This window comes from Microtus oregoni, unplaced genomic scaffold, assembly GCF_018167655.1.
Source record: "Microtus oregoni isolate MIOR12 unplaced genomic scaffold, Mior012 000050F_003, whole genome shotgun sequence".
NCBI classification, from domain to species: domain Eukaryota; kingdom Metazoa; phylum Chordata; class Mammalia; order Rodentia; family Cricetidae; genus Microtus; species Microtus oregoni.
The window spans coordinates 812464-833826 of NW_024543227.1; the positions used below are offsets into that span (position 1 = coordinate 812464).

At 41.0% G+C, this 21363-nt stretch overlaps 1 long non-coding RNA gene and 1 other non-coding gene across 2 annotated transcripts; both read right to left on the reverse strand.

The window, feature by feature from the left end:
- Positions 1–5145: 5145 nt before the first annotated feature.
- LOC121436783 lies at positions 5146–8426 on the reverse strand. The gene is made up of 4 exons (XR_005972788.1): positions 8369–8426; positions 6143–6180; positions 5463–5569; positions 5146–5212 (listed from the first exon to the last, which is right to left on the reverse strand). It is a non-coding gene; the product is annotated as an uncharacterized LOC121436783 (long non-coding RNA).
- A 457-nt stretch (positions 8427–8883) lies between these two features.
- Trnaa-cgc lies at positions 8884–8955 on the reverse strand. The gene has a single exon. It is a non-coding gene; the product is annotated as a tRNA-Ala (tRNA).
- Positions 8956–21363: the final 12408 nt, after the last annotated feature.

The window sequence follows — 21363 nt, forward strand, 5'->3', positions numbered from 1 at the left end:
TACTAGAAACAAGGGCTCATGTCAGCTTCTTGTCAACATTCTGCGTCTTCTCTCTGCAGTCCTGCTGTTCTTCTCATAGAAGAGACCTGACATTGATAGGCAGAGGACACAAAGTATCACTGACAAGAAGCATTTGCTTTTGGCTTTCTTCCCAGGGGTGGTCAGATAATCCAGAATTCTAGACAGATAACAAATGAAGAGCAGGTCCTCTTGAATGTACTCCCACGGGCATGTTATGGGATAATTTAAGCATCACAGTATATAATGATGACAAAGGAGTACTCCTTTAAGAAATGGGTGTTTCTGAGTAGACACAAACGCATGAGTAAATCCATTAATAAACAAAAGATAAAAGGGAAACTTTACTCAAAGACAAGCAATGCTTGTATACTAGTAACTGCACAGGGAAGTAGGTATCAGAGCAACACTTAGCAGGCGTCATGGTTATAATAAACATGGAAAGAACCATACATAAAACACCCCCTCTGTACAAGTCCACAGCAACACTGCTAAAATCTGCATGACTGGATGGGAAAACAAGAGGGAAAACACACGAGTACTAACCTCTTCCTTTTTGTGTTGGGGAAAATAATATTAGATATTTTGAAAATAATTACCTAAGTATTCTTCATAATACAAACCTTTCTGGAGTTACACATACATACCTAACTCTTCACATGTATCCCCTTCTTTCTCTCCACCGTGATCTCAGCACCTCCCTGATGGAGCTAGCTGGGAGGTAAAGGACTATCTCTATGATTCCAAAGATGCCATTGGGGCAAACCTTTGACCTGTGGCTGCCTTAGAAATTTTCCCCCAAACTGGGTGTTGGACATTTGTTTCTGTTCTCATAATTCACTTGCAACTTCAAAGTACTGAATTTTAAACACAGCAAATATATGTTTGCATCAAAGACATTTTCATCATAGAGAATGTAATTAAATATTTTAACCTAAAAGATTCATCAATAACTCTGTCTAAATTTAACACAGACAGCTGACCACAGTGAAATGAATGTGTGGAGGCTGTAATTTAAAATCCCTGTCACTGGAGATAGCATCAGGAAATATGAAATAATTAGGAAAACCCTGCCCACTTCTCTGTAGTGCCTAGACACTGAATGGGACAACTCATTGCTGAGAGTAAAGATGTATAGATTCATCGACTGTGGCGATATTTTGTTTCTTCCATGACAATAAAGCTTGCCTGAGAATCAGTGTGTACAGATAGCCACTAGTTAGCCACAGAAGACAGGCAGTGTTGGAACTCACCTTTCCCAACACTTAAGAAACAGAACTCTGTGAGTTCAAGGCCATCCTGGTCTACATTAGATTGATCCAGTCTAAAAAAGAAACAGATTCAGGCAGTGGTGACTCACATCTTTCATCAAAGTGCTTTGGTGTCACACACCTTTAATCCCAGCACGAGGGAGATGGAGAATGAAAGGAATGTGGCTGGGAAAAGAGAGGAATATAAGGTGGGAGGAGATAGGAGATCCAGGCAGTCAGTCTGAGGTCTTGTAGAGACAGGATGCTCCATTTGGTCTGAGGATTTTGTCGAGGAAAGATCTAGTGTCTGGCTGCTCTGCTGTTCTGATCTTATAGCTCCAACCACTTAATATCTGACTCCAGATTTTATTATTAAGACCAATTAGAACTCACGCTACAATCATCTTCATGCAATGGAAGATACAGGTGTCTGTTCTCCTCATACAGTCCTATAGATCCAGTGCAATACCAACAGAACTCTAACAGACTTTTCATAAACTAATGGGCTTATCCTGAAACTCACAGTGAATATGAAGAACCCCAGCTTGAAACAACCTTATAAAGGAACAAACTTGGAGGATGAACACCTGACTTCCAAACTCCTTATAAACCTAGAGAAATGTAGACAGCGTGCCTGATTGGAAATGACAATAAGACAGAAAAGAATATGAAGGGGACAGAAGTGTCACACATGTGTGAGGGGACACCTTTAGCAAAGACTCAAAGACACTTCAGTGAAGCAGGCATATGCTCTTCACCGAGGATTTCTGGGACTCTTGGTGGTGGTAGGGAGGTACAGCCCAGCACAGTGACCAGCAGCCTGAGGATAACCCTGTCGCTTTGATGACCTTGACCCTGGTAAAGATGAATCTAGGAAGCAGTAAAGAATTTCAGAAACAGCCAGGATGAAGCAAAGGTTGTGAGCTTATTAATCCTGTGGATAGAAGCTCACACAGAATAAGGATGGCTCCTGCATGATGGCCTGAGAGTGGACTGGAGAGAGACTTGAGATTAGGTGTCATTGCAAAGGGTATGTGAGGTGGGCAGGGAGGGAGGTACAGTGGGAGAGGGAGAAATGGGAGGATTTTTATGGCTCTAAAGTTACATTGCTGAAAGAATGTAATTCAGAAAATTTCAAGATTAAATTACATTAAAGCCTATATTCAGGTTTTTAAATTAACTATAAGAATATTTTTACTCTTTAAATGGGTTCTATTTTTCCATTAGGAAAAAAATATTCAATAGGTTATTAAAAAGTAAAAAATGAAACTAAAAAGCAATGCTTTTAAATGTGCTTATTCCTTTTAAAGTTTCTTTCAGTAAATTAAATTGTAAGGTGATTATGTGACTTAGGCGATAGAATAGAGTGCTATCATCATCCATCTCAAGGCTACAAGTATTCTGCCCCTAAGAAAGCATAACTGCGTTTTTTATTTTCTGCTTTTGAATGCTTTTCCACAGGGAAGTCTGTGCACCACGTGAGTACCTAATGCCCACAGACAGTACCAGACTTTATGAGATCTCTCGGAACTGGAGTTACAGACAGTTGTGAACCATCGGGTAGGGTTGGGTATCAACCCTGGATCCTCTGGAAGACATCCAGTGATATTAAAGAATGAACCCTATCTTCAGACTCTAGTTTATTTGTTGTTATTTTTAAACATTATTTGGGATGTCTTTAGGAATAGTTGCATCATATCTGCAGGTAATTTTGGCTCTATCAGTTGGCTTGAGGTCTCTTGAATGTCAGGAAAATGTAAAAATGATTACAGGGTGAGGGGCTGTGTGTTCCCTCTCATATCCCCTTCAATGCCCTGTCTTTCTGTCTTATTTTGGGACAAGCAGACCTCCCCATGCACAAATATAAATATAGACTATCGTATATCGCAGGATACAAAAGTCAATCGAGAATGAACAAATGATCTACACAGGACTAGAGAGACATCTCAAAAGTTAAGAGTGCCTTTTGCTATTGCAGAGGACCTGACTTCAGTTTCCAGCACCCATATGGTGGGTGACAGATGTCTGTAACTCCAGATCCAGGGGAACTGACAGTCTCTTCTGGTCTCAGTGGGCATCTGCACTCAAACGTGTATTTGGCACACACAGACATACAGGCAGACCCTCAGTAAATAGGGAAAATAAACCTAAAAGAAGTCCAAATTACAACCTAAACATGAATCTTGTAGCAGAATACAATTGGATGTTCAGGTTCATGAATTACAAACAAACTTCTTAGATATGGCAAACCCCCTTTCATTAAATGAAGAACTGGAGTGTTATGAATTCCATAAAGTGAGAAAATATCTATTCTTCCAAATATATGATAGAAACATATTTTTCTTACCTGGGAAAATGAATGTGGGAAATTGTATATCAGATGACAGTCTTCTTTTATCCAGAATACAGAAAGCTTCTAAAGGAGACACTAAGAAAATAGACAATTCAGGAAATAAAACTTGACCAGAAGGGTGAGTAGATGCTCCACTCAGAGAAACATACAGCAGCAACATCCTTAACACTTAGGGAAGAGAGACAGGTTGTAGTAATAAGGGCGGCGGGGCTGCGTCCCCGGCACCCGGCCGCCCCCACGGCTAGCTTTACCCAAAATAATTACACGGAAACTGTATTCATTTAAACACTGCTTGGCCCTTTAGTCCTAGCCCTTACTGGCTAATTCTGTTATCCCGATCAACCCATCTCTAATAATCTGTGAGCACCGGTCTTACCGGGAAGATTCTAGGTCGGAGCTTCATCTCGTGTGTCTGCCCAGGAGCGGGGCATGGCGTCTCTCTGAGGCTTCTGCCCCCGAGAGGAGAGCTGTGGAGTCTGAGCTCACTTCCTCTTCCTCCCAGCGTTCTGTTCTGTTTACTCCTCCCACCTATCTTCTAACCAATAAAATGGGCCAAGGCAGTTCCTTTATTAGCCAATGACCTTCCTCCATCAACAGGTGACTCTGAGGGGACTCTAGACAACCCCATAAAATACTCAGAAATAAAGACTTGTCATACAAAGACCTGGCAAGTTTGTGGAGGATGACTCTCCCATACCCACTGCTGGTGGCCATGGAAAACAGGATGATAACTTGGAAAAATCTTTTTCTGTTTCTTCATATGTTAATTGTCATCTGGCCATCACAACCCAAATATATAACCTGGAGAAAGAGGACATATTTTCTTTTAAAGACTTATTTATTTCAGTTCACAACAGCTTTATATACAAGACACTGAAATTGAAAACAACCTCAGCAACAGGCAACAGGCAAAGACACATTTCCCAAAACCAGCATGGCAGTTTTCAACTGTTAACTCCAGTGCCAAGGGATTCAATATCCTCTCTTGGCTTCCATGGGCAACAGGCATGCATGCGCTCTTCATACCTATATGTAGGCAAGCATATATACACATGAAATAAACTAAATTATAAAACTTGCCGTGTAGCTATACAATGCTACACTATTTAATATTAAGAATGAACAATTATCATGGGCAACAAAAGAGATAAATTTAAACATATATTCAAGATGAATGAAGGCCAGATGTCTCTAAACTCTGGTTCTATCCTAATACATTCCAGCATATATAAATTTGTCTATAATATCAGATTGTTGTATTTTTCTGCAGACAGGGTTGGGCAGTGGTTGGGTATGAGAACCTAAGTATCATAAAGAAACTTTATGGATTGGTAAATAATAATGAAACTTATACCTACCTGAGTATAAGAAGATGTCTATTGTCATTATGGGGAAAAGTGGAAAAATACAAATTACGTTTTATATTTGGTGACTTGGACTTCAGAGATTGCCCCATGGTTAACAGGACTTGCTGTTCTTACAGAAGACCTGGGCTGGGTTCTCAGCACTCACTTGCTGGCCCACAATGGACTGCATATCTGTTTCTAGGGGAAACAACACCCCTTTCTGTCCAAAGCAGCACACCCTGATCCTGAAACCAGAGCAAAAGAAACATACACTGACCCTGAGACTAGAATCAATTCACTGGCCCTGAAACCAGAGCCCAACGTTTTAAAAAGGCCAGTGAAATAAACACACTTTGCCCCTGAAACCAAAGCCACAGAAACACACTCTTCCACTTACCAATTCAGCGAAACAAACTAACCAATCTCTCAGCATAAAAGGAACCAATCCCAGAGCAGGAAAACAAGCTAATCACTGAGCATGAAACCACCCTGTACCTGTTCAGTTGGTAGCTGCCTTTCACACTCTTGCAGGGTCAGCCACCTCCTGGACTCTTCCCTCCCAGTGAATCTCTTGAATGAGGCTTGGGTAAGACCTTCTTTGCCTAAGAAGAACAGAGAAGCAATGACTTCAACTGGAGCCAAGCGGAGGAGAGGGGAGCAGAACTGGAAAAGTTTCTCTTAGCAGAGCAGAGTTGTTACTCTTCTGAGGATCTAAGCAGAGCTGTAACAACCTGGCTGGGGTAACCCTCCCCTACCAGAGCAGAGCTGTTAATTTGGGGCAAACTTTCCCTGAAGCAGGGCTGTGAGCTCCTAAGCTTAAGGTGAATTTGCGGTATTCATTGATGCCATCTTAAATGGATTCCTCTAGCCAATACTGGGACAAATGGAGCATGGAAATAGAGAACGGCAATAGATGAAAACAGTTTAGGAAAATGGGTGTTGAGCCATACTGATATAAGTCAGCACATGAGTAAAGAAATATGGAGATAAGTAAGCAGTGTACTACACACCAGGTAATCATTGAAGAGGACCAGGAGAATTATAACACATAACCTATCACAGCAGTAAGTGATTAACTAACATTCACACATATATATCCAGGGAGATATCTGCACAAGCATGAGTATATACACAACACACACTAACAATTGTCAATGTAAACACACAGCTCTCACCTCGAAGGAAGAAGTGAGTTCATTCTGGAATCAAATATCTGTGAATAAACATGATTGAGACAGGTTTATGTTAGTACAAATTGCATGTTACAATGTGGAAACAGTTTCATGAAGTTTTTATAATAACAGAATGAAGAAACTATAGACTCTCCTTCAGTGCATTGGAGATAACATTAAGTAGACTATTATGGTAAAGCAGAGAAACCTCAGCTACTAGCTGCTATGTGATGACACACAGTACTTTGACTCGCAGAAGCTTAGAGCTTTGTTAAGGAGACATATTCTGATATTTTAAATGTCAGGTCCAACGTCATCTGTTAGTGACAAGGTGTTAGGTAAGTCCAACACAGGGGGCCCAAGGCGTGGCTACTCATGGGCTCAAGAGAACACAAAGGAAACTGTAATTAGGCATTGGGACTGCGACTTCCACCATCTCCATATCACTGCAGGTCTAAGAGTCAATCAACCAGGCTTGGCAGACCAGCCTCTGCCAAGGAATTCCTGTACACACACACACAGACACCTCTCATTCTCACTCTCCTAGCTTCCTGGTATTTACTGAGAGCTCAAGGGGTACAATCACGTTACAACAGACTCATCTCTGACCACACACAGGATGGTGAGAGCTACTAAATTATGTGGTCTGAATGAGATTCCTGTGACGATGGCCATGGATTTGTCTCTGGGACATTTCTCTCATTTGTTTCAGACTGTCAATAATAACCTGTAAATGCCGATAAGAATTTAACGACAAACTGCATTACACATCAAATAACGTTTTCATCATGGGATAATCCATGCTTTCAACAAAAAATATCCTTTGTAAGTTTCATTGACACTTGTTTCCTGACAGTTTACAGAAGATTTAATAATTTGTTCACAGAAAAAACAATATGTATAAATTTGTTTAAAAAATAATAGCAGTTATAGATGAATCAAAAAGTACAAATATTTGTGCATTATCCCGACAGATAGATCCATAGTGCTGATAGGCCGAGAGATTTCCAAACATTGCTGAATTGGAGACAACCTGTCTTAATGAAGGACAACTATGTTCGCGGCTCAAACAATTCATTATTAGTAAGATTTCTGTTGATTCAAAACTGAGCTACAGATTGGATGCACTAACAACAAAATAGCACTTATTCTTTTTAAAAATTGATTGGATAACTCTAAACATTGTAGACTAAATATATAGCTTGTGTAAACCTTAGAAACAGACAAATGTTAGAGAACAGCATTGCCTGATAGGAGACCTCTGTTTGAACCTACAGTAATTGGACCAGCATGCTATTGAATCAAAGTTGGCAAGAAAAAGTCCAAAACCAACATTCCACGCTCACATCCACACATTTGCAGACCACTGCTTATATCGAGTCAACATTTTTCCTGTACCTGATGCTGGCATCAAGCTTGTGTGTAGTGCGTGTAGTGTGTGCTGAGAAGAACTGACCATACTCCTGCTGCAGCCTCCCAGGCACTGGGATTACTGGCATATGTACCATGATTGGATAATTGGAGAACTGATGTTTCACAAATAAACAAGGCAATTTGATGCATAAAGATGGCCTTTCAGGAAGCAATACTGAGGCAAGTGTATATCCATACCCACAAATATAAACAAGGACCTACATCGTATCATATGTGAAGACCATTCAAAATAAATTACGGATGTAAAAATATAAAAATCAGCCTATAAATGTCAAACAGAACACAAGAAGAAAATCCCTGTCACTGAGTGCCAGGCAAAGATTTCGCAGACAAGACACCGAATAAAAACCGTAATTGAAGAACTAGAGAAGGTGGGATCTTACAATTGAAAATCTCCCGCTCTTCCAAAGACATGGATGAGAATTGAGATGATAAGTCTGAGGCTAGGAGAAAAGTTAGAAATACACATATCTGATAAAACATTTCTAACATTTCTATGAAACATACGGAAAACCTCAAATGTCAGCGAGCAATCTCACGCACAGAGTGGGAAGTCGGGATCACAGAGTGCTCATTTGGCCTCATTTCCCTCCTGCTCACTCTCCGACAACTCCCCTCCTGGACAATGGCTCCAGCACAGCCCTGTACAGAACAGCACAGGAGGAGGCAGAATGGTCCCAAGTCTCTCTCCTTCCGGAGAAACACAGGCTGCAAACCCCGAGGTAGGAGTGGTCCTACTTGGGTCTGGAATCCCTGCATCTGCCTCCCAACCCTCAGAAAGATTCTGGTGCTCACCTCCGGGAATCCATAAGCTCAACTCAGTCCAAACACCAGGAACTGAATGCTCCTTTCCAGGACATCGTCAGGTCGCCATTTGAAAAGAGTCGCCATAATGACCCCGGTTTCTATGACAACCGCAATGCTGCCTCCCCCTTTAGTAACCAGGAATGGCTCCGCCCAGCCCTCCCTTACTTCCTCTCAAAGGAAGAACTCTTCACCCTTGTTTTCACCCAAGAAAGCATACCCATTAGAGAAACTGTCCCCACTACGAATGCAGAGCTTTTCTTTTTTTTTCCGCTCTGTGAACAAAGCATATCCCTAAAAGCCCGACCACATTGTACTCACCAGACCATGGTGGTATCTATGGAAATGTCGTCACAAAGATGAACATTGCTGTCACGGTGACAAATGAGCAATTTTATCCAATAATTAGCTATGCATATATAACCTCATCACGGGACTTTAAATTCTGGGACACCTTGTACAGAAACATCCTGAAAAAAGGAAATCAAAGGTTAAAAGTATTGTTTTGGAGATGCCGGGGCTCAAACCCGGGGCCCCATATATGCGAAACATGTGCTCTACCTCTGAGCTACATCCCCACACCTGGTAACAGCTTCATCAAAGCCCTTGTGAAGTCAGAGGAACCGCGCCAACGTTCAGAGTCTCTGCAAAGGGTCTGCATCAGGTCCTTTGAGCATACTGGATTCCAGGTTGAGTTTAGTGCTTTGATAGGATTCTTGGGACATTTGTTGCATGAGAAAACAATCTATTTTCAATCAAAGGAAAACTAATAACAATAAAAATAATAACAACAACAATTATAAGAACAAACCTTATATTCTTTGAAGCATGGTAAGCTAACAATGAAGGATACTTTGAATTACTCAGTCCCATCAATTTTACTTCAACTTTACCTGCAGGTGGTTCAACATGCCAGTATCATGGGGAATTAATAATAATATGTTGCTGATATGCGGTCATATTTGAGAGTATGGGTAGCTTCCTGAAACCCTCTCTAGCATACCTCCTTTCTCTTTTAAAAGACGCCTTAGTTTCCGGGCTTGAAAGGCAGTTTTTATAATCTTGGTCAGGCTGCTCATTTTGTTTCTTAACGTTGCCAATACTGTCCATCACTCCATTTACGGCAATAACTAAATGTGCGGTAGCTATTGGTTCACAAAACCCTAAGGTGCTGTCACTTTCTGCATGTTTATGTATCTCACCGCATGCTTTGTAAGTTTCAAAAATGAGAGGTTTTCTGAAATATGTCCTCTTTTCATACATCACCTAGTATATGTCTCAATATACAAAATCATTAAATAAATATTTCATGTATGTTCAGATGAGTTAGAAAAGTGAGTATTTTTAAAAAGAAAACAATCTATTTTTTTCATTTACATACCATCCAAGTTTCTATTCCCTCTCCTCAGCCCATTCCCTCTTCTTACCCGTCCCCCCAACCTTCATCTACTCCTCAGAGAAGGCAAGGCACATTGCCCAGAGGAATTAATACCTGGGGCTTTAATTTAATTCATTGGTCCATGTGTCTGCTTTTATGCCAATACCAAACTGTTTTTATCACTACAGTGCTATGGTGAAGTTTTAATTCAGGGATGGTGATGCCTCTGGAAGTTCCTTTATTGTACAGGATTGTTTTAACTATTGTAATTTTTTTTTCACATGAAGTTGAATATTGTTCTATTAGTCTGTGAGCAATTGTGTTTGGATTTTGATGGGCATTTCTTTGAATCTCTAGAATGTTTTTGGTAAGATTGCCATTTATATTATGTTGGTCCTACCTATGCAAGAGCATCCATGAGCGTGGGAGATCTTTCCATTTTCTGATATCTTCTTCAGTTTCTTTCTTTAGAGACTTAAAGTTCTTGTCATATAGGTGTTTCAGTTGCTTAGTTATAGCTACCCCAAGATAATTTATATTTGTGGCTCTTGCAAAAAGGGATGTTTCTGTGAGTTCTTTCTCTTTATTTTATCATTTCTATATAGGAGGGCTACTGATTGTTTTGTGTTGATCTTGTATCCTGCCACATTACTGAAGGTGTTTATCTGCTGTAGGAGTTCTCTGGTAGAGTTTTTGTGGTCACTTATATGTACTATCATATCATCTGGAAATAATGAAAGTTTGACTTTTCTTCCTTTCCAATTTGTATCCCTTGATCTCCTTTTGTTGTCTTATTGCTCTAGCTAGGTCAACTAATACTATATTGAAAAGATACGGAGGGAGTGGACATCCTTGTATTCTTCCTAATTTTAGTGGAATCACTTTGAGTTTCTCTCCGTGTAATTTGATGCTGGCTGTTGGCTTGCTGTAAATTGTTTTTATTGTGTTTAGATAGGTTCCTTGTATCCTGATCTCTTCAATACTTGTACTCCAGATGGGACTCAAACTACCTCATATTCCACATATAGCACTTGGGGCATATACCCCAAGGACACTTCAACCTCCCAGAAGGTCACTAGCTATTCCATGTTCATTTCCACTCTATTCCCAATAGCCCAAAATTAGAAACAACCTAGATGTCTCACAATATAATAATGGATAAAGAAAATGCTGTCCACTTATATAATAGAGTATTATTGTTATTTCAGAAAAAAAGACATCATGATATTTGCAGGTTAAATGATGGAACTAGAAAAAAAATTCTGAGTGAGGTAACCCAGACTCAGAAAGACAAACATAGTATGCACTCACTTCTAAGTGTATATTAGATGTAAAGCAAAGGGTAACCAGGCTGCCATCCAGAGCTCCAGAGAAGCTAGGTAACAAGGAAGCCCCAAGGAGGGATGCATGGATCGCCCTGGGAAGGGGAATTAGATGAAATCCCCTGGGTAAACTGGGGGTGAGGAGGTGGTGAAGGAGAGGCAATGGGGAAGGAGAACATGAGGGAACAGGATGGTCATAGAGAATGAAGTGGGAAAGCAATGTAAGAGGGAACTTGATAGAGAGAGTCACTATGGTTTTAGGGAGAAACCTGGTGCTAGGGAAATTCCCAAGAATCCACAAGGATGATCCCAGCTAAGATTCCTAGCAGTAGTGGAAAGGGTTCCTGAACCGGCCTTCCCCTATTATCAGATTGGTGACTACCCCAACTATCATTATAGAGGCTTCTCCAGTAATTGATGGACTCAGATGGGCCTTCTGTATGTGGAGAGATAGTTGTGAAGTTTGGACTATCTGAGGGGGCCCCCATCAGTGGGATCAGGTTCTATCCTTGGTGCTCAGCCTTGTTTGTTGGTGCCCATTCTCTGTGTTGAGATGTGATGCTATCCTTAATGCAGGAAAGAGGGACTTGGTACTGCCCCAAATTAATGTGCCCTTACCCCTCGGGAGGAGTAGAGAAGGTGTGGGCTGCTGTGGGGAGGCATGGGGAGTGTGAGCAGAGGTGGGAGGCAGAACTGTGGTTGGAATGTAAAATGAAATTTAAAAAACAAATTGATCAATTTAAAAAACAATAGAACCCACCCCCCCAAATCCTCTTAGCCAAGACTGGTGGTTCATGCCTACAATCTCAGCACTTAGCACGTGGAGAAAATAGAATGCAAGATACAATAATAAACATTATTCTTTATTTTTGTTTTATTATATTTTATTTTGTTGTGGTTTGTTGTTATATCTTAGAAGCCTGTTTTTTAAAATGAGAGACAGAAAGGAAGTGGACCTGGATGAAAGAGACTGGGTGGAGCTGGGAGGAGTAGAGAAAGGGAGTCAGGAGAAATTGTATTCAGATTATAGTGAACTTGAAAAGAATCTGTTTTCAATAAGTGGGGTGGAGAAAAGTTTTAAAAAGAGAAGATCATTGTAGGACTTCAAATTAGAGGAAACTTATTTAAGTATCTGTGCTAAATGATAAAGTGCATATAAATATATATCTATATCTCATGCAACATGTGGAATATATCATACCTGAAAATACGGTTGCTATTTATCTGACAGTGCTGGTGAACATGGTGCATCTCACTGTGCACTTCTAATTTCTAGGTTTCATGCTGAATGTGAAGAGACAAAGAGAAGACAGATATATGTAGCTGAGTCCCAAACTTTGCCTCATCGGTACCCTCCTGAGCCCACGTAAGCATGCACAGAGGCAGAACCTTTCCCTGCCCCTCTAACAACAGCCAAGGCAATGAACAGAGGCTGCTTTGTAATAAGGCATTTTCTTTTGATGCTTTCCCCCTTTAGCAGGGCAGGGTTCTGGGAAGATAGCAAAGGAGGGAAAGAGGAGAAGGGGGAAGGGAGGGAGAAAGAGAGAGAAGGGGGTGTGGAGAGGGAGACAGTGGGAAGAGTCAGGCTTCCAGCTAGAGTCAATTTACCACACCAAACAGCCTGGGAACCCTTTGGGACTAAGAGGTTATCTGGGTTGTTGGTGCATATTTTGAGTGTATTCACTCTTGATTTTAGCTCCATTGTAGCCAGGCCTACATTTTCCTCTAGCTTCATGCGCAGAGATTTCCAGGGCCAGTCCTTTTCCATTAGCTGAATTCAGTTTGCCCATCTGTATACTGGGACTCTGCCTTCTAATCTTGGCTCTCAGTGCCCTTTTCAGCAGGCTATGCTTTTGTTTATGAGTAGGTTATTCTTCTACCCCGATCTGTCTGCTCACGCTAGATATGGGCCATGTTGTATCTGCTCCTGTACTCAGCCTCATGGTTCTTTTGTGAGGCCCTCCATTTGCGCTCCATAGACTGGGGAGGGGAGTCCCTGCTAAGTCTTTATTCTTACTAAGTGCCTGTTGTATGCTAGGTGCTGTCTTACATGTTACCAACTCCTCTTGGCCACACTTGTTATAGATCTGCTTGGATTAAATGCCCCTTCTCCACCGAGTTTTCTGTGGCAGGAGTGGCACCTTTCTCTTGGTGTTCTTTCTCCTCTACCTAACCTCAACAGAGCAATGTGCTGCTAATCCCCTTCTCAATTGTCTGTAACTAGGTCTCTGACGTCAACATTCAAGTCTGCATCATTTCCAGAACATGGGAGACATACCTCCTCTTGGTACCATGCAGACTTAGGCCTGTAGTGAGGCTTTCCCTTCCAAACCTTTCCTGCCCTTTCTGGAGACTAGGACAATACTCCGTGCTTTCCACTGCCCTCCACTCTGCCTCAGCCAATGGATCCTGAATAAATAGCTGCGGTGGATTTAGGAGGTTGCCGGGGCAGTGGGCCTCTGCCTGTGTTTAACAGTACCTGAACACACTTTAAAAAAAAATGGAGAGCTCCCCATCAGATTCAGACTCCTTCCCTTCTATTGGGAAATCCTTCCTTGAAAGGAGCTGAAGTCTATCTCTGAGACCGGGAGCCATATGTAGTCAGTTAAAGAAAGCTCCTGGACACCAGGCAAGGCACCCACCCCCTCAGCTATAGAAATTGTATCCAGAGTCAGACGATCAGCTCCAAGCGATATAGAAATTGAATAGAGGGTTGGAACCTCTGATTTGACTCAAGAGTCCTGGTCATTGCCTATGGACCTTCCCGACCTTAGACTCAGGAATGTGGTGGCTGAGGCCATGACTCAAGTCTTCCCGATGCTGACCACCTATCTGCAGACTGTTCATGGCTAGTTTCTGGAACAGAAGTATCTGACCCTGAAACTTTGGTGTTTAGCTCCACTACCACTATGCCCTCATTCCACGTCCCCTCATTCCTCCCTGTTCTGATTGGTGTGAAAGGAAAGGCAGATGACATTAATGCCCACTATGTGACAGATACTTTCTTACATGCTAGCTACTATGTCTCATAATGCTGTGCAAGCATGTAGCATTGTTATTCACATATGATGAACACAGTAACTGAGACCTGAAGCAGTGGAGGCATAATTTTAGTTTTGCATTGCTCTGGTTATAGTAGCAAGTTTAAAAGGGCAGGTTTTAAAGCCAGATTTCATGAATTTGAATCTCAGCCCTTCCACTTCACAGCAGTGTGACTGTGAGCAAGTTACTCAACCTCTCTGAATCTCCGTGTTCTTACTTCTAAAATGGTAGTAATTATGCTAACAATTTAAGAAACATTGTGATGACTGACTATATATAACACCAAAGGCCCAAGTTGTTAACATTGAATATCATATCAAGGATTTCTTATAACCATTATTGTGTTATTTTTTCTTGCTAGAATTTATTGAACCACCATTAAAGACTGGGTATGCTAGGCATTCTGCATTTAAGATGGTCCCTGACCTTAAACCAAGTGTGGTGGCTCATGTTTGTAATATCAGCCTATGGGAGGATGAGGCAGAAAGATTGCCACTGTCTCAGCGGAATCAGGTGTAGAGTGATAGATCAGAGCACCCAGCCTCCTTTTCCGGTCTCTGTGCATGAAGGGTGCACCACATGTATGCACACATGTATGCATAGAACACACACACGTGTATGCACAGAACACACACACTCATGTATGCACAGAACATACAAATACACGTGTATGCACAGAACACACATATACATGTGTATTCACAGAACACATAATACACACACATGTATGCACAGAACACACAATACACACGTGTATTCACAGAACACACACATACACGTGTATGCTCAGAACACACACATACACACACATGTATGCACAGAACACACACATATCCACGGTTTAATTTATTCAGTTGTATTATTTCTTAATATATAAGGAACAGTATTGGGTATATTTTATTGATTTTTTTGGAGCATAGATTAGTGTTACAGTTTTACTCTAACCCGAATATTTCAGGCTTTGCAAACCTTGTTATAATAGCGACTTAAGAAACACAGGGTTTGGGGTGAAGAATTTGCTTAGTGGTTAAAAGCTCATCTTCTCTTGTAGAGGACACAAATTTGATTCTCAACAACCAAAACCCATAGCTTCCAACCACTTGTAACTCTAGCTGCAAGGATCTGATGCCAATTTCTGGACTTTAGTAGGAGTTACACTCATACACCACACACACACACACACACACACACACACAGAGAGAGAGAGAGAGAGAGAGAGAGAGAGAGAGAGAGAGAGAGAGAGAGAGAGAGAGAGAGAGAATTACACATAGAACAAAACCTTAAAAAATAAAATAACATGTTTTAATATTGAGTTGAGGAGAGGGTTCCTTGGCTAAAGGGCTTGTTGCCTAAGAATGAGGACCTAGATTTTATTACCCAGCACCCAATTAAAAGTCAGATCTGGTATATGTCGATAACCACAGTGTTGCAGGGGACAGAGGCAGGTGAATCCCAATGTATCACTTGTCAGAGAATATAATCAACAGTTCTCATCAACAATAGAAATTAGTATCAGCAGACCAAAGCAGTATAAATAAAATGAGGCAATTTTGTGGTAACATTCTTGAGTTATGGCATGAGGACACACAGAGTGAGGGCAGAGGATTGTAATTTTGAGACTAGTCTGAACTTCATGATACTGTCTTAAAAACGAAAACAATCAAACAAAACCCAGCCAGGCATGGTGGTTTATATTAATCCCAGGACTTAGGAAATAGGTAAGTGGATTTGGGGAAATTAGAGGCCAGCTTCTATGTGATGACTTTCAGTACTGACAAAGTGACATAGTGAAATACTGGCTCAATTTTTTTTTTTAATTGGAGTGGTGGTGGCGGCACACGCATTTAATCCCAGCACTTGGGAGGCAGAGGTAGTCGGATCTCTGTGAGTTCGAGGCCAGCCTGGACCACAGAGCAGGTTTCAGTACAGGCTCCAAAGCTACACAGAGAAACCCTAAGGAAAAAAAAAAAAAAACTTTAAAAAGGCAAAATATTAGTGTCCAGGTAAAATCTCGGTTTCCCTCTCCCTCTTTATGTCTGTACACGAGGGTGTATATGTGTGTGTGTTCTGGGCATACACGTGTCTGTATGTGTGTGTTCTGGGCATACACGTGTGTATGTGTGTTCTGTGAATACACGTGTGTGTATTGTGTGTTCTGTGCATACACGTGTGTATGTGTGCTCTGTGAATACACGTGTGTGTGTTGTGTGTTCTGTGAATACACGTGTTTGTATGTGTGTTCTGGGCATACACGTGTCTGTATGTGTGTGTTCTGTGCATACACGTGTGTGTATGTGTATTCTGTGAATACACGTGTTTGTATGTGTGTTCTGTGAATACACGTGTGTGTTGTGTGTTCTGTGAATACACGTGTTTGTATGTGTGTTCTGTGAATACATGTGTGTGTGTTGTGTGCATACATGTGGTGTACCCTTCATGCACAGAGACCGGAAGAGGAGGCGGGATGCTCTGATCTATCACTCTACACCTGATTCCGCTGAGACAGCATCTTTCACTGAACCTGGAGCTAGGCTGGCCATCTGCAGGCCCCAGAGATTTTGGGGTCTCCACTCTCTTCAGATTCAACAGTCCAGGGGTTACAGGAACCTGCATGGCCACAATCAACTTCTTACAAGGATTCCAGTATCTTTTGTGTCTGAATGGCAAGGACACTTAACCAACGAGTACTCTCTCCAGCTCCCAATTAAGAAATTTCTTTTGTTATTTTTTTGTGTTTTTTTTATTTAAATTTCCATTCTAAAATTACACTTCTTCAGCACCTCCCATTCCCCTCCCGCCTCCCCCACACCTTCCTCCCTCCCCTCCCTCCTTAAGAGAGGGCAGGGTACCCTGACCTGTGGAAAGTCCAAGGCCCTCCCCTTTCCATCCTGGCCTAGGAAGGTGTGCATCCAATTAGCCGAGAGTACCAAAAAGCCAGCACATGCAGTAGAAATAGGTCCCAGTGCTATTTCTCAGTCAGCCCCCATTGTCAGCCACATTCAGAGAGTCTGATTTAATCACAGGCTCATTCAGGTCTGGTCCATCTGGCTTTGGTGAGCTCCCAATAGATCAGGCACACTGTCTCAGTGGCTGGACTAACCCCTCACAGTCCTGACTTCCTTGCTCATCTTTTCCCTCCTTCTGTTCTTCAACTAGACCTTGGGAGCTCAGTCCGTTGCTCTGATGAGGGTCTCTGTCTCCATCTCCATCCTTCGTCTAATGAAGATTCTATGGTGATACTCGAGATAATCGTTAGTGTGATAGTGGGGCAAGGCCAGTTCAGGCACTCTCTCCTCTGCTGCCCAAGGACCTATCTGGGGACATCTCGTGGACACCTTGGATCATCTCTAGAGGCAAGCCTCTTGCCAACCCTAAAATGGGCCCCTTAATGTAGATATCTTCTTCCCTGCTCCTATATCAGCCCTTCCTCCATCTTCACCTCCCCACTCTTCCAAACTCTCCCCAGTTTTACCTTCTCCCTTCTCTCTCTCCTTCTCCCCTTCCCCCATCCATCCCCCACCCCTACATTTACCCCCATGTTCCCAACATGGCAATCTTGTTTGCATTCAATTTCCAGGAGAATCTCTCTATATATATTTCTTTGGGTTCACCTTGTTATTTGGCTTCTCTAGGCTTGTGAACTCTAGACTCAATGTCTTTGGTTTATGGCTAAAGTCCACTACTGGTTGACTACATAGCATATTCATCTTTTTGAATCTGGGTTATCTCACTTAGATAATGTTTTCTATTTCCCTCCATTTGCATGCAAAATTCAAGATGTCTTTGTTTTTTACCGCTGAGTAGCACTCTAATGTGTATATATTCCATACTTTCTTCATCCATTCTTCCATTGAAGGGCATCAGGGTTGTTTCCAGGTTCTGGCTATTACAAATAATGCTGCTAAGAACATAGTTGAACAAATGCTTTTGTAGTATGATTGGGCATCTCTTGGGTATATTCCTAAGAGTGGTATTGCTGGATCCTGAGGTAGGGTGATTCCCAATATCCCGAAAAACTGACACACTGATTTCCAAAGTGGTTACATAAGTTTGCATTCCCTCCAGAAATGGATCAGTGTTTGCCTTACTCCACATCCTCACCAGCATAGGCTATCATTGGTGTTTTTGATATTAGCCATTCTGACAGGTGTAACATGGTATCTCAAAGTTGTTTTGATTTGAATTTCCCTGATTGCTAAGGAAGTTGAACATGACCTTAAGTGTCTTTTGGCCATTTGAACTTCTTCTGTTGAGAATTCTCTGTTCAGTTCAGTACCCCATTTTTAATTGGATTAATTAGAATTTTAATGTCTAGTTTATTGAGTCCTTTATATATTTTGGAGATTAGACCGGCCAGTCGAGCGGGCACACACATACCCCTATGAATGGATCTCCTCCATACAGGAGCAGGGCATCATTATATTCAAAATATTATACAATTGTCAGAGTTATCAAAGTCCAGAACATTTCCCACATCTTAAAGAGAAAATGAAGAACAAACATAACTCCTTATCTTTCAGCAGTCACTCCTGTATTTCGATTTCTAGATGCTATAGTAACCACTAATCTGCTTCAGTGGGTCTGTCTTCTTATTCGAGACAGTCTCACGTATCCCAGGCTGTTCTTGAACTCACTATGTAGACTACAATGACCGTGTTAAGCTCCTGTCCCTCCTGTCTCTGCTTACCAAGCACTGCAATTCTATACATACATTTCAAAGGTGAGGTCTATCTGACTATTTATTCATTTTTTTTTTTTGAGACACAGTCTCACTTTGTAGTCCTGTTGGGCCTATAACTCCCTATATAGACACGACTGACTTTGAACTCAGATCCACTTGTTTTTGCCTCCCAAGTGCTAGGCTTAAAAGCATGCAGCACTACACCCAACCTACATTTTCTTGATTGATGATTGATGTATGTGAAGGTCTGTCCTCACTGTGGATGGGACAATTACCCCAGGTTTGAGATCTGCGATGTTCACCTGGCAAAGGAGGCCTTAGGATACCCATGACTGAAAGGATTTGAGACATGGAAGCTGGGGCTGGGGTGGGGTAGAGGGCTCTGTAGTCTACCCTGGTCAGTAGATTGTGTCCTAACCCTGTTAAGATAAAGCCAGGCCCTGGCTGAAGAGCTCTGCCTTCTTATTTTGGAACTAGGACTCAGCTGTATTTGGTATTCCTCATTCTACTAAAGCTTTTGAGTCTTGATCATAAATAGTGACTTTTCTTTTTTCTTTTATACACTCTCTAAGGTTACAAGAAGGTACTTTGAGACATGTAATTGGCAATGACTAGGTTAAACCCTTCCCTGTCTTATTGCAGTGTTCTAATACACTGACTTTGGACATTCAATAGAAATTAGTACAGTGTTGTGTGCCTCTCTTTTAGCGTGTGATGCTCACCATCATTCCCAAATCCCCTAAAAGTAGCTCACTGGAAAGTGAAGATGCTCATAGTCTCATTTTACCTTTGCTGGGATTTTAAAAGTCAGGCTTTTATTTTCCCCTGGGTTTCTAGAGTATCTTAGTTTCTGGAGCATCTTCATCTGCTGTCATTTGCTGCCACCAGAAAAGGACTAAATCTTTGCAATCAGAGTACCCTACGAAAACATGACTTTCTAAGACCGGCTGTTTCCTTGTAGAAAACCAACATACAATGAATTCATTGATATTTTGAATTTGTATGAAGTTTTAATTGTTTTTCCTAATGATCATAGTTCTCACAGGTAACGTTTTGCTGTTCTTCTTTTTTCAGTCCTGATGGCTGACAAACTTGACATGTCAGAAATTGAAAAATGTGACAGATCAAAACTGAAAAAAATTACTACTGCAGAAAAACATACGTTTCCATCGAAGGAAAGTAAGTCACGGAGGTTTCTAGTTGAGAGGAACAGTGGTGAAAGTTAGCATAGTCAGTTAATAAACCTAAGTAGTAGTAAGAGAATTATGATAATTAATGCAGCAGTTAAAATATCAAATAGTTGTCTTTTAGTTAGATAATGTACATGGTATGTATGCTAGGTTATAGTAATAATAGTATCTAGATTCATTTCTTCTCACAAAATTACTAAAATTACATTAAAGCTAATTCTAGAATATTGGATGTGGCACTATATCAATCTCGATTTTGCCAAGGTTTTATGTTAATGTGAGTATTACACATTTTTCAGGATGCAATAGTTTGAATCTATGCTTTCACACATAAAAACTGTGCAACCTGTAGTTTAAGTCTTCTAGAAATAGTTATAAAATAAGGTGGAAGACTAGGTTTAGAGTTTGTGTGTATCCCGGCTTCCCAGCTTCAAAGAATCAGTTTGCTCTTCAGAATAACAACCTCCTGGAAAAACATAAACTGAACTTTTAAAAGCTGAGTGGTATTTTCATCTTGTCAGCTTTAATTGAAAACTCAAGAATTCAAAAAATCATCTGAAAACATGAAACTTCCTCGTTCTATAAGGATAAAACCGAATGCCATTCTTACTTACTCCTCATTCGTAGAACACTCTGTGGACACTAACAATATTTTAACAATATTTTAAATCTATTTCTTAAATATAAACTTTATATGTAAGAATATATAGATTATTGTAAAGTCTTCAGGTGTTCTAACACATACATATCTCCACTATGAGGATAAGTGATTAAGGCTTTTGCATGTTTAGCACCTTCTGTGACTTAGTAAATCTATCTTGTAGAAGAAACCTAACTTAATTTTAAGAAAATCAAAAAAAGAAAGAAAAAATAAAAGAAATAGGAAAATCCCTTTTAAGGATTTTTTTTTCTATTTTTCTTTCCCTAGCCACCCAACAAGAAAAGGAGTTGGAGAAAAAAAAAACATAAAATTAGGAAAACCTTTGAAGAATAAACGTCGACATTGCCCAACGGTCTTGGTTTTAGTGGGGTTTTTTTTTGTTTTTTTGTTTTTTTGTTTTTGTAAGCCTATGTGTTTCTAGAGATGTATGACAATTGCTGATGGGCTCTTGTCTGTACCTGATAGTTAAGTGTTAATAGGTACGGAGTTAATCAGTAATCAGGAACAGGCATTCCCTTTGTTTTTAAACTTCCTCATTGATGAACAAATTACAGATGTCTTTTGTGGAATAATTGTTCATAAGTGAAACCCCAGCCCTCTAACACCCCTATTTCCAATGAGTCTGGGAAAATTGGAAGCAGCATCCCAGTCCCTGGCATCCATCCTACGCCCCTTCCCCCTGGGAGTTGCCTTGGTTCAGACTCCACCTTGG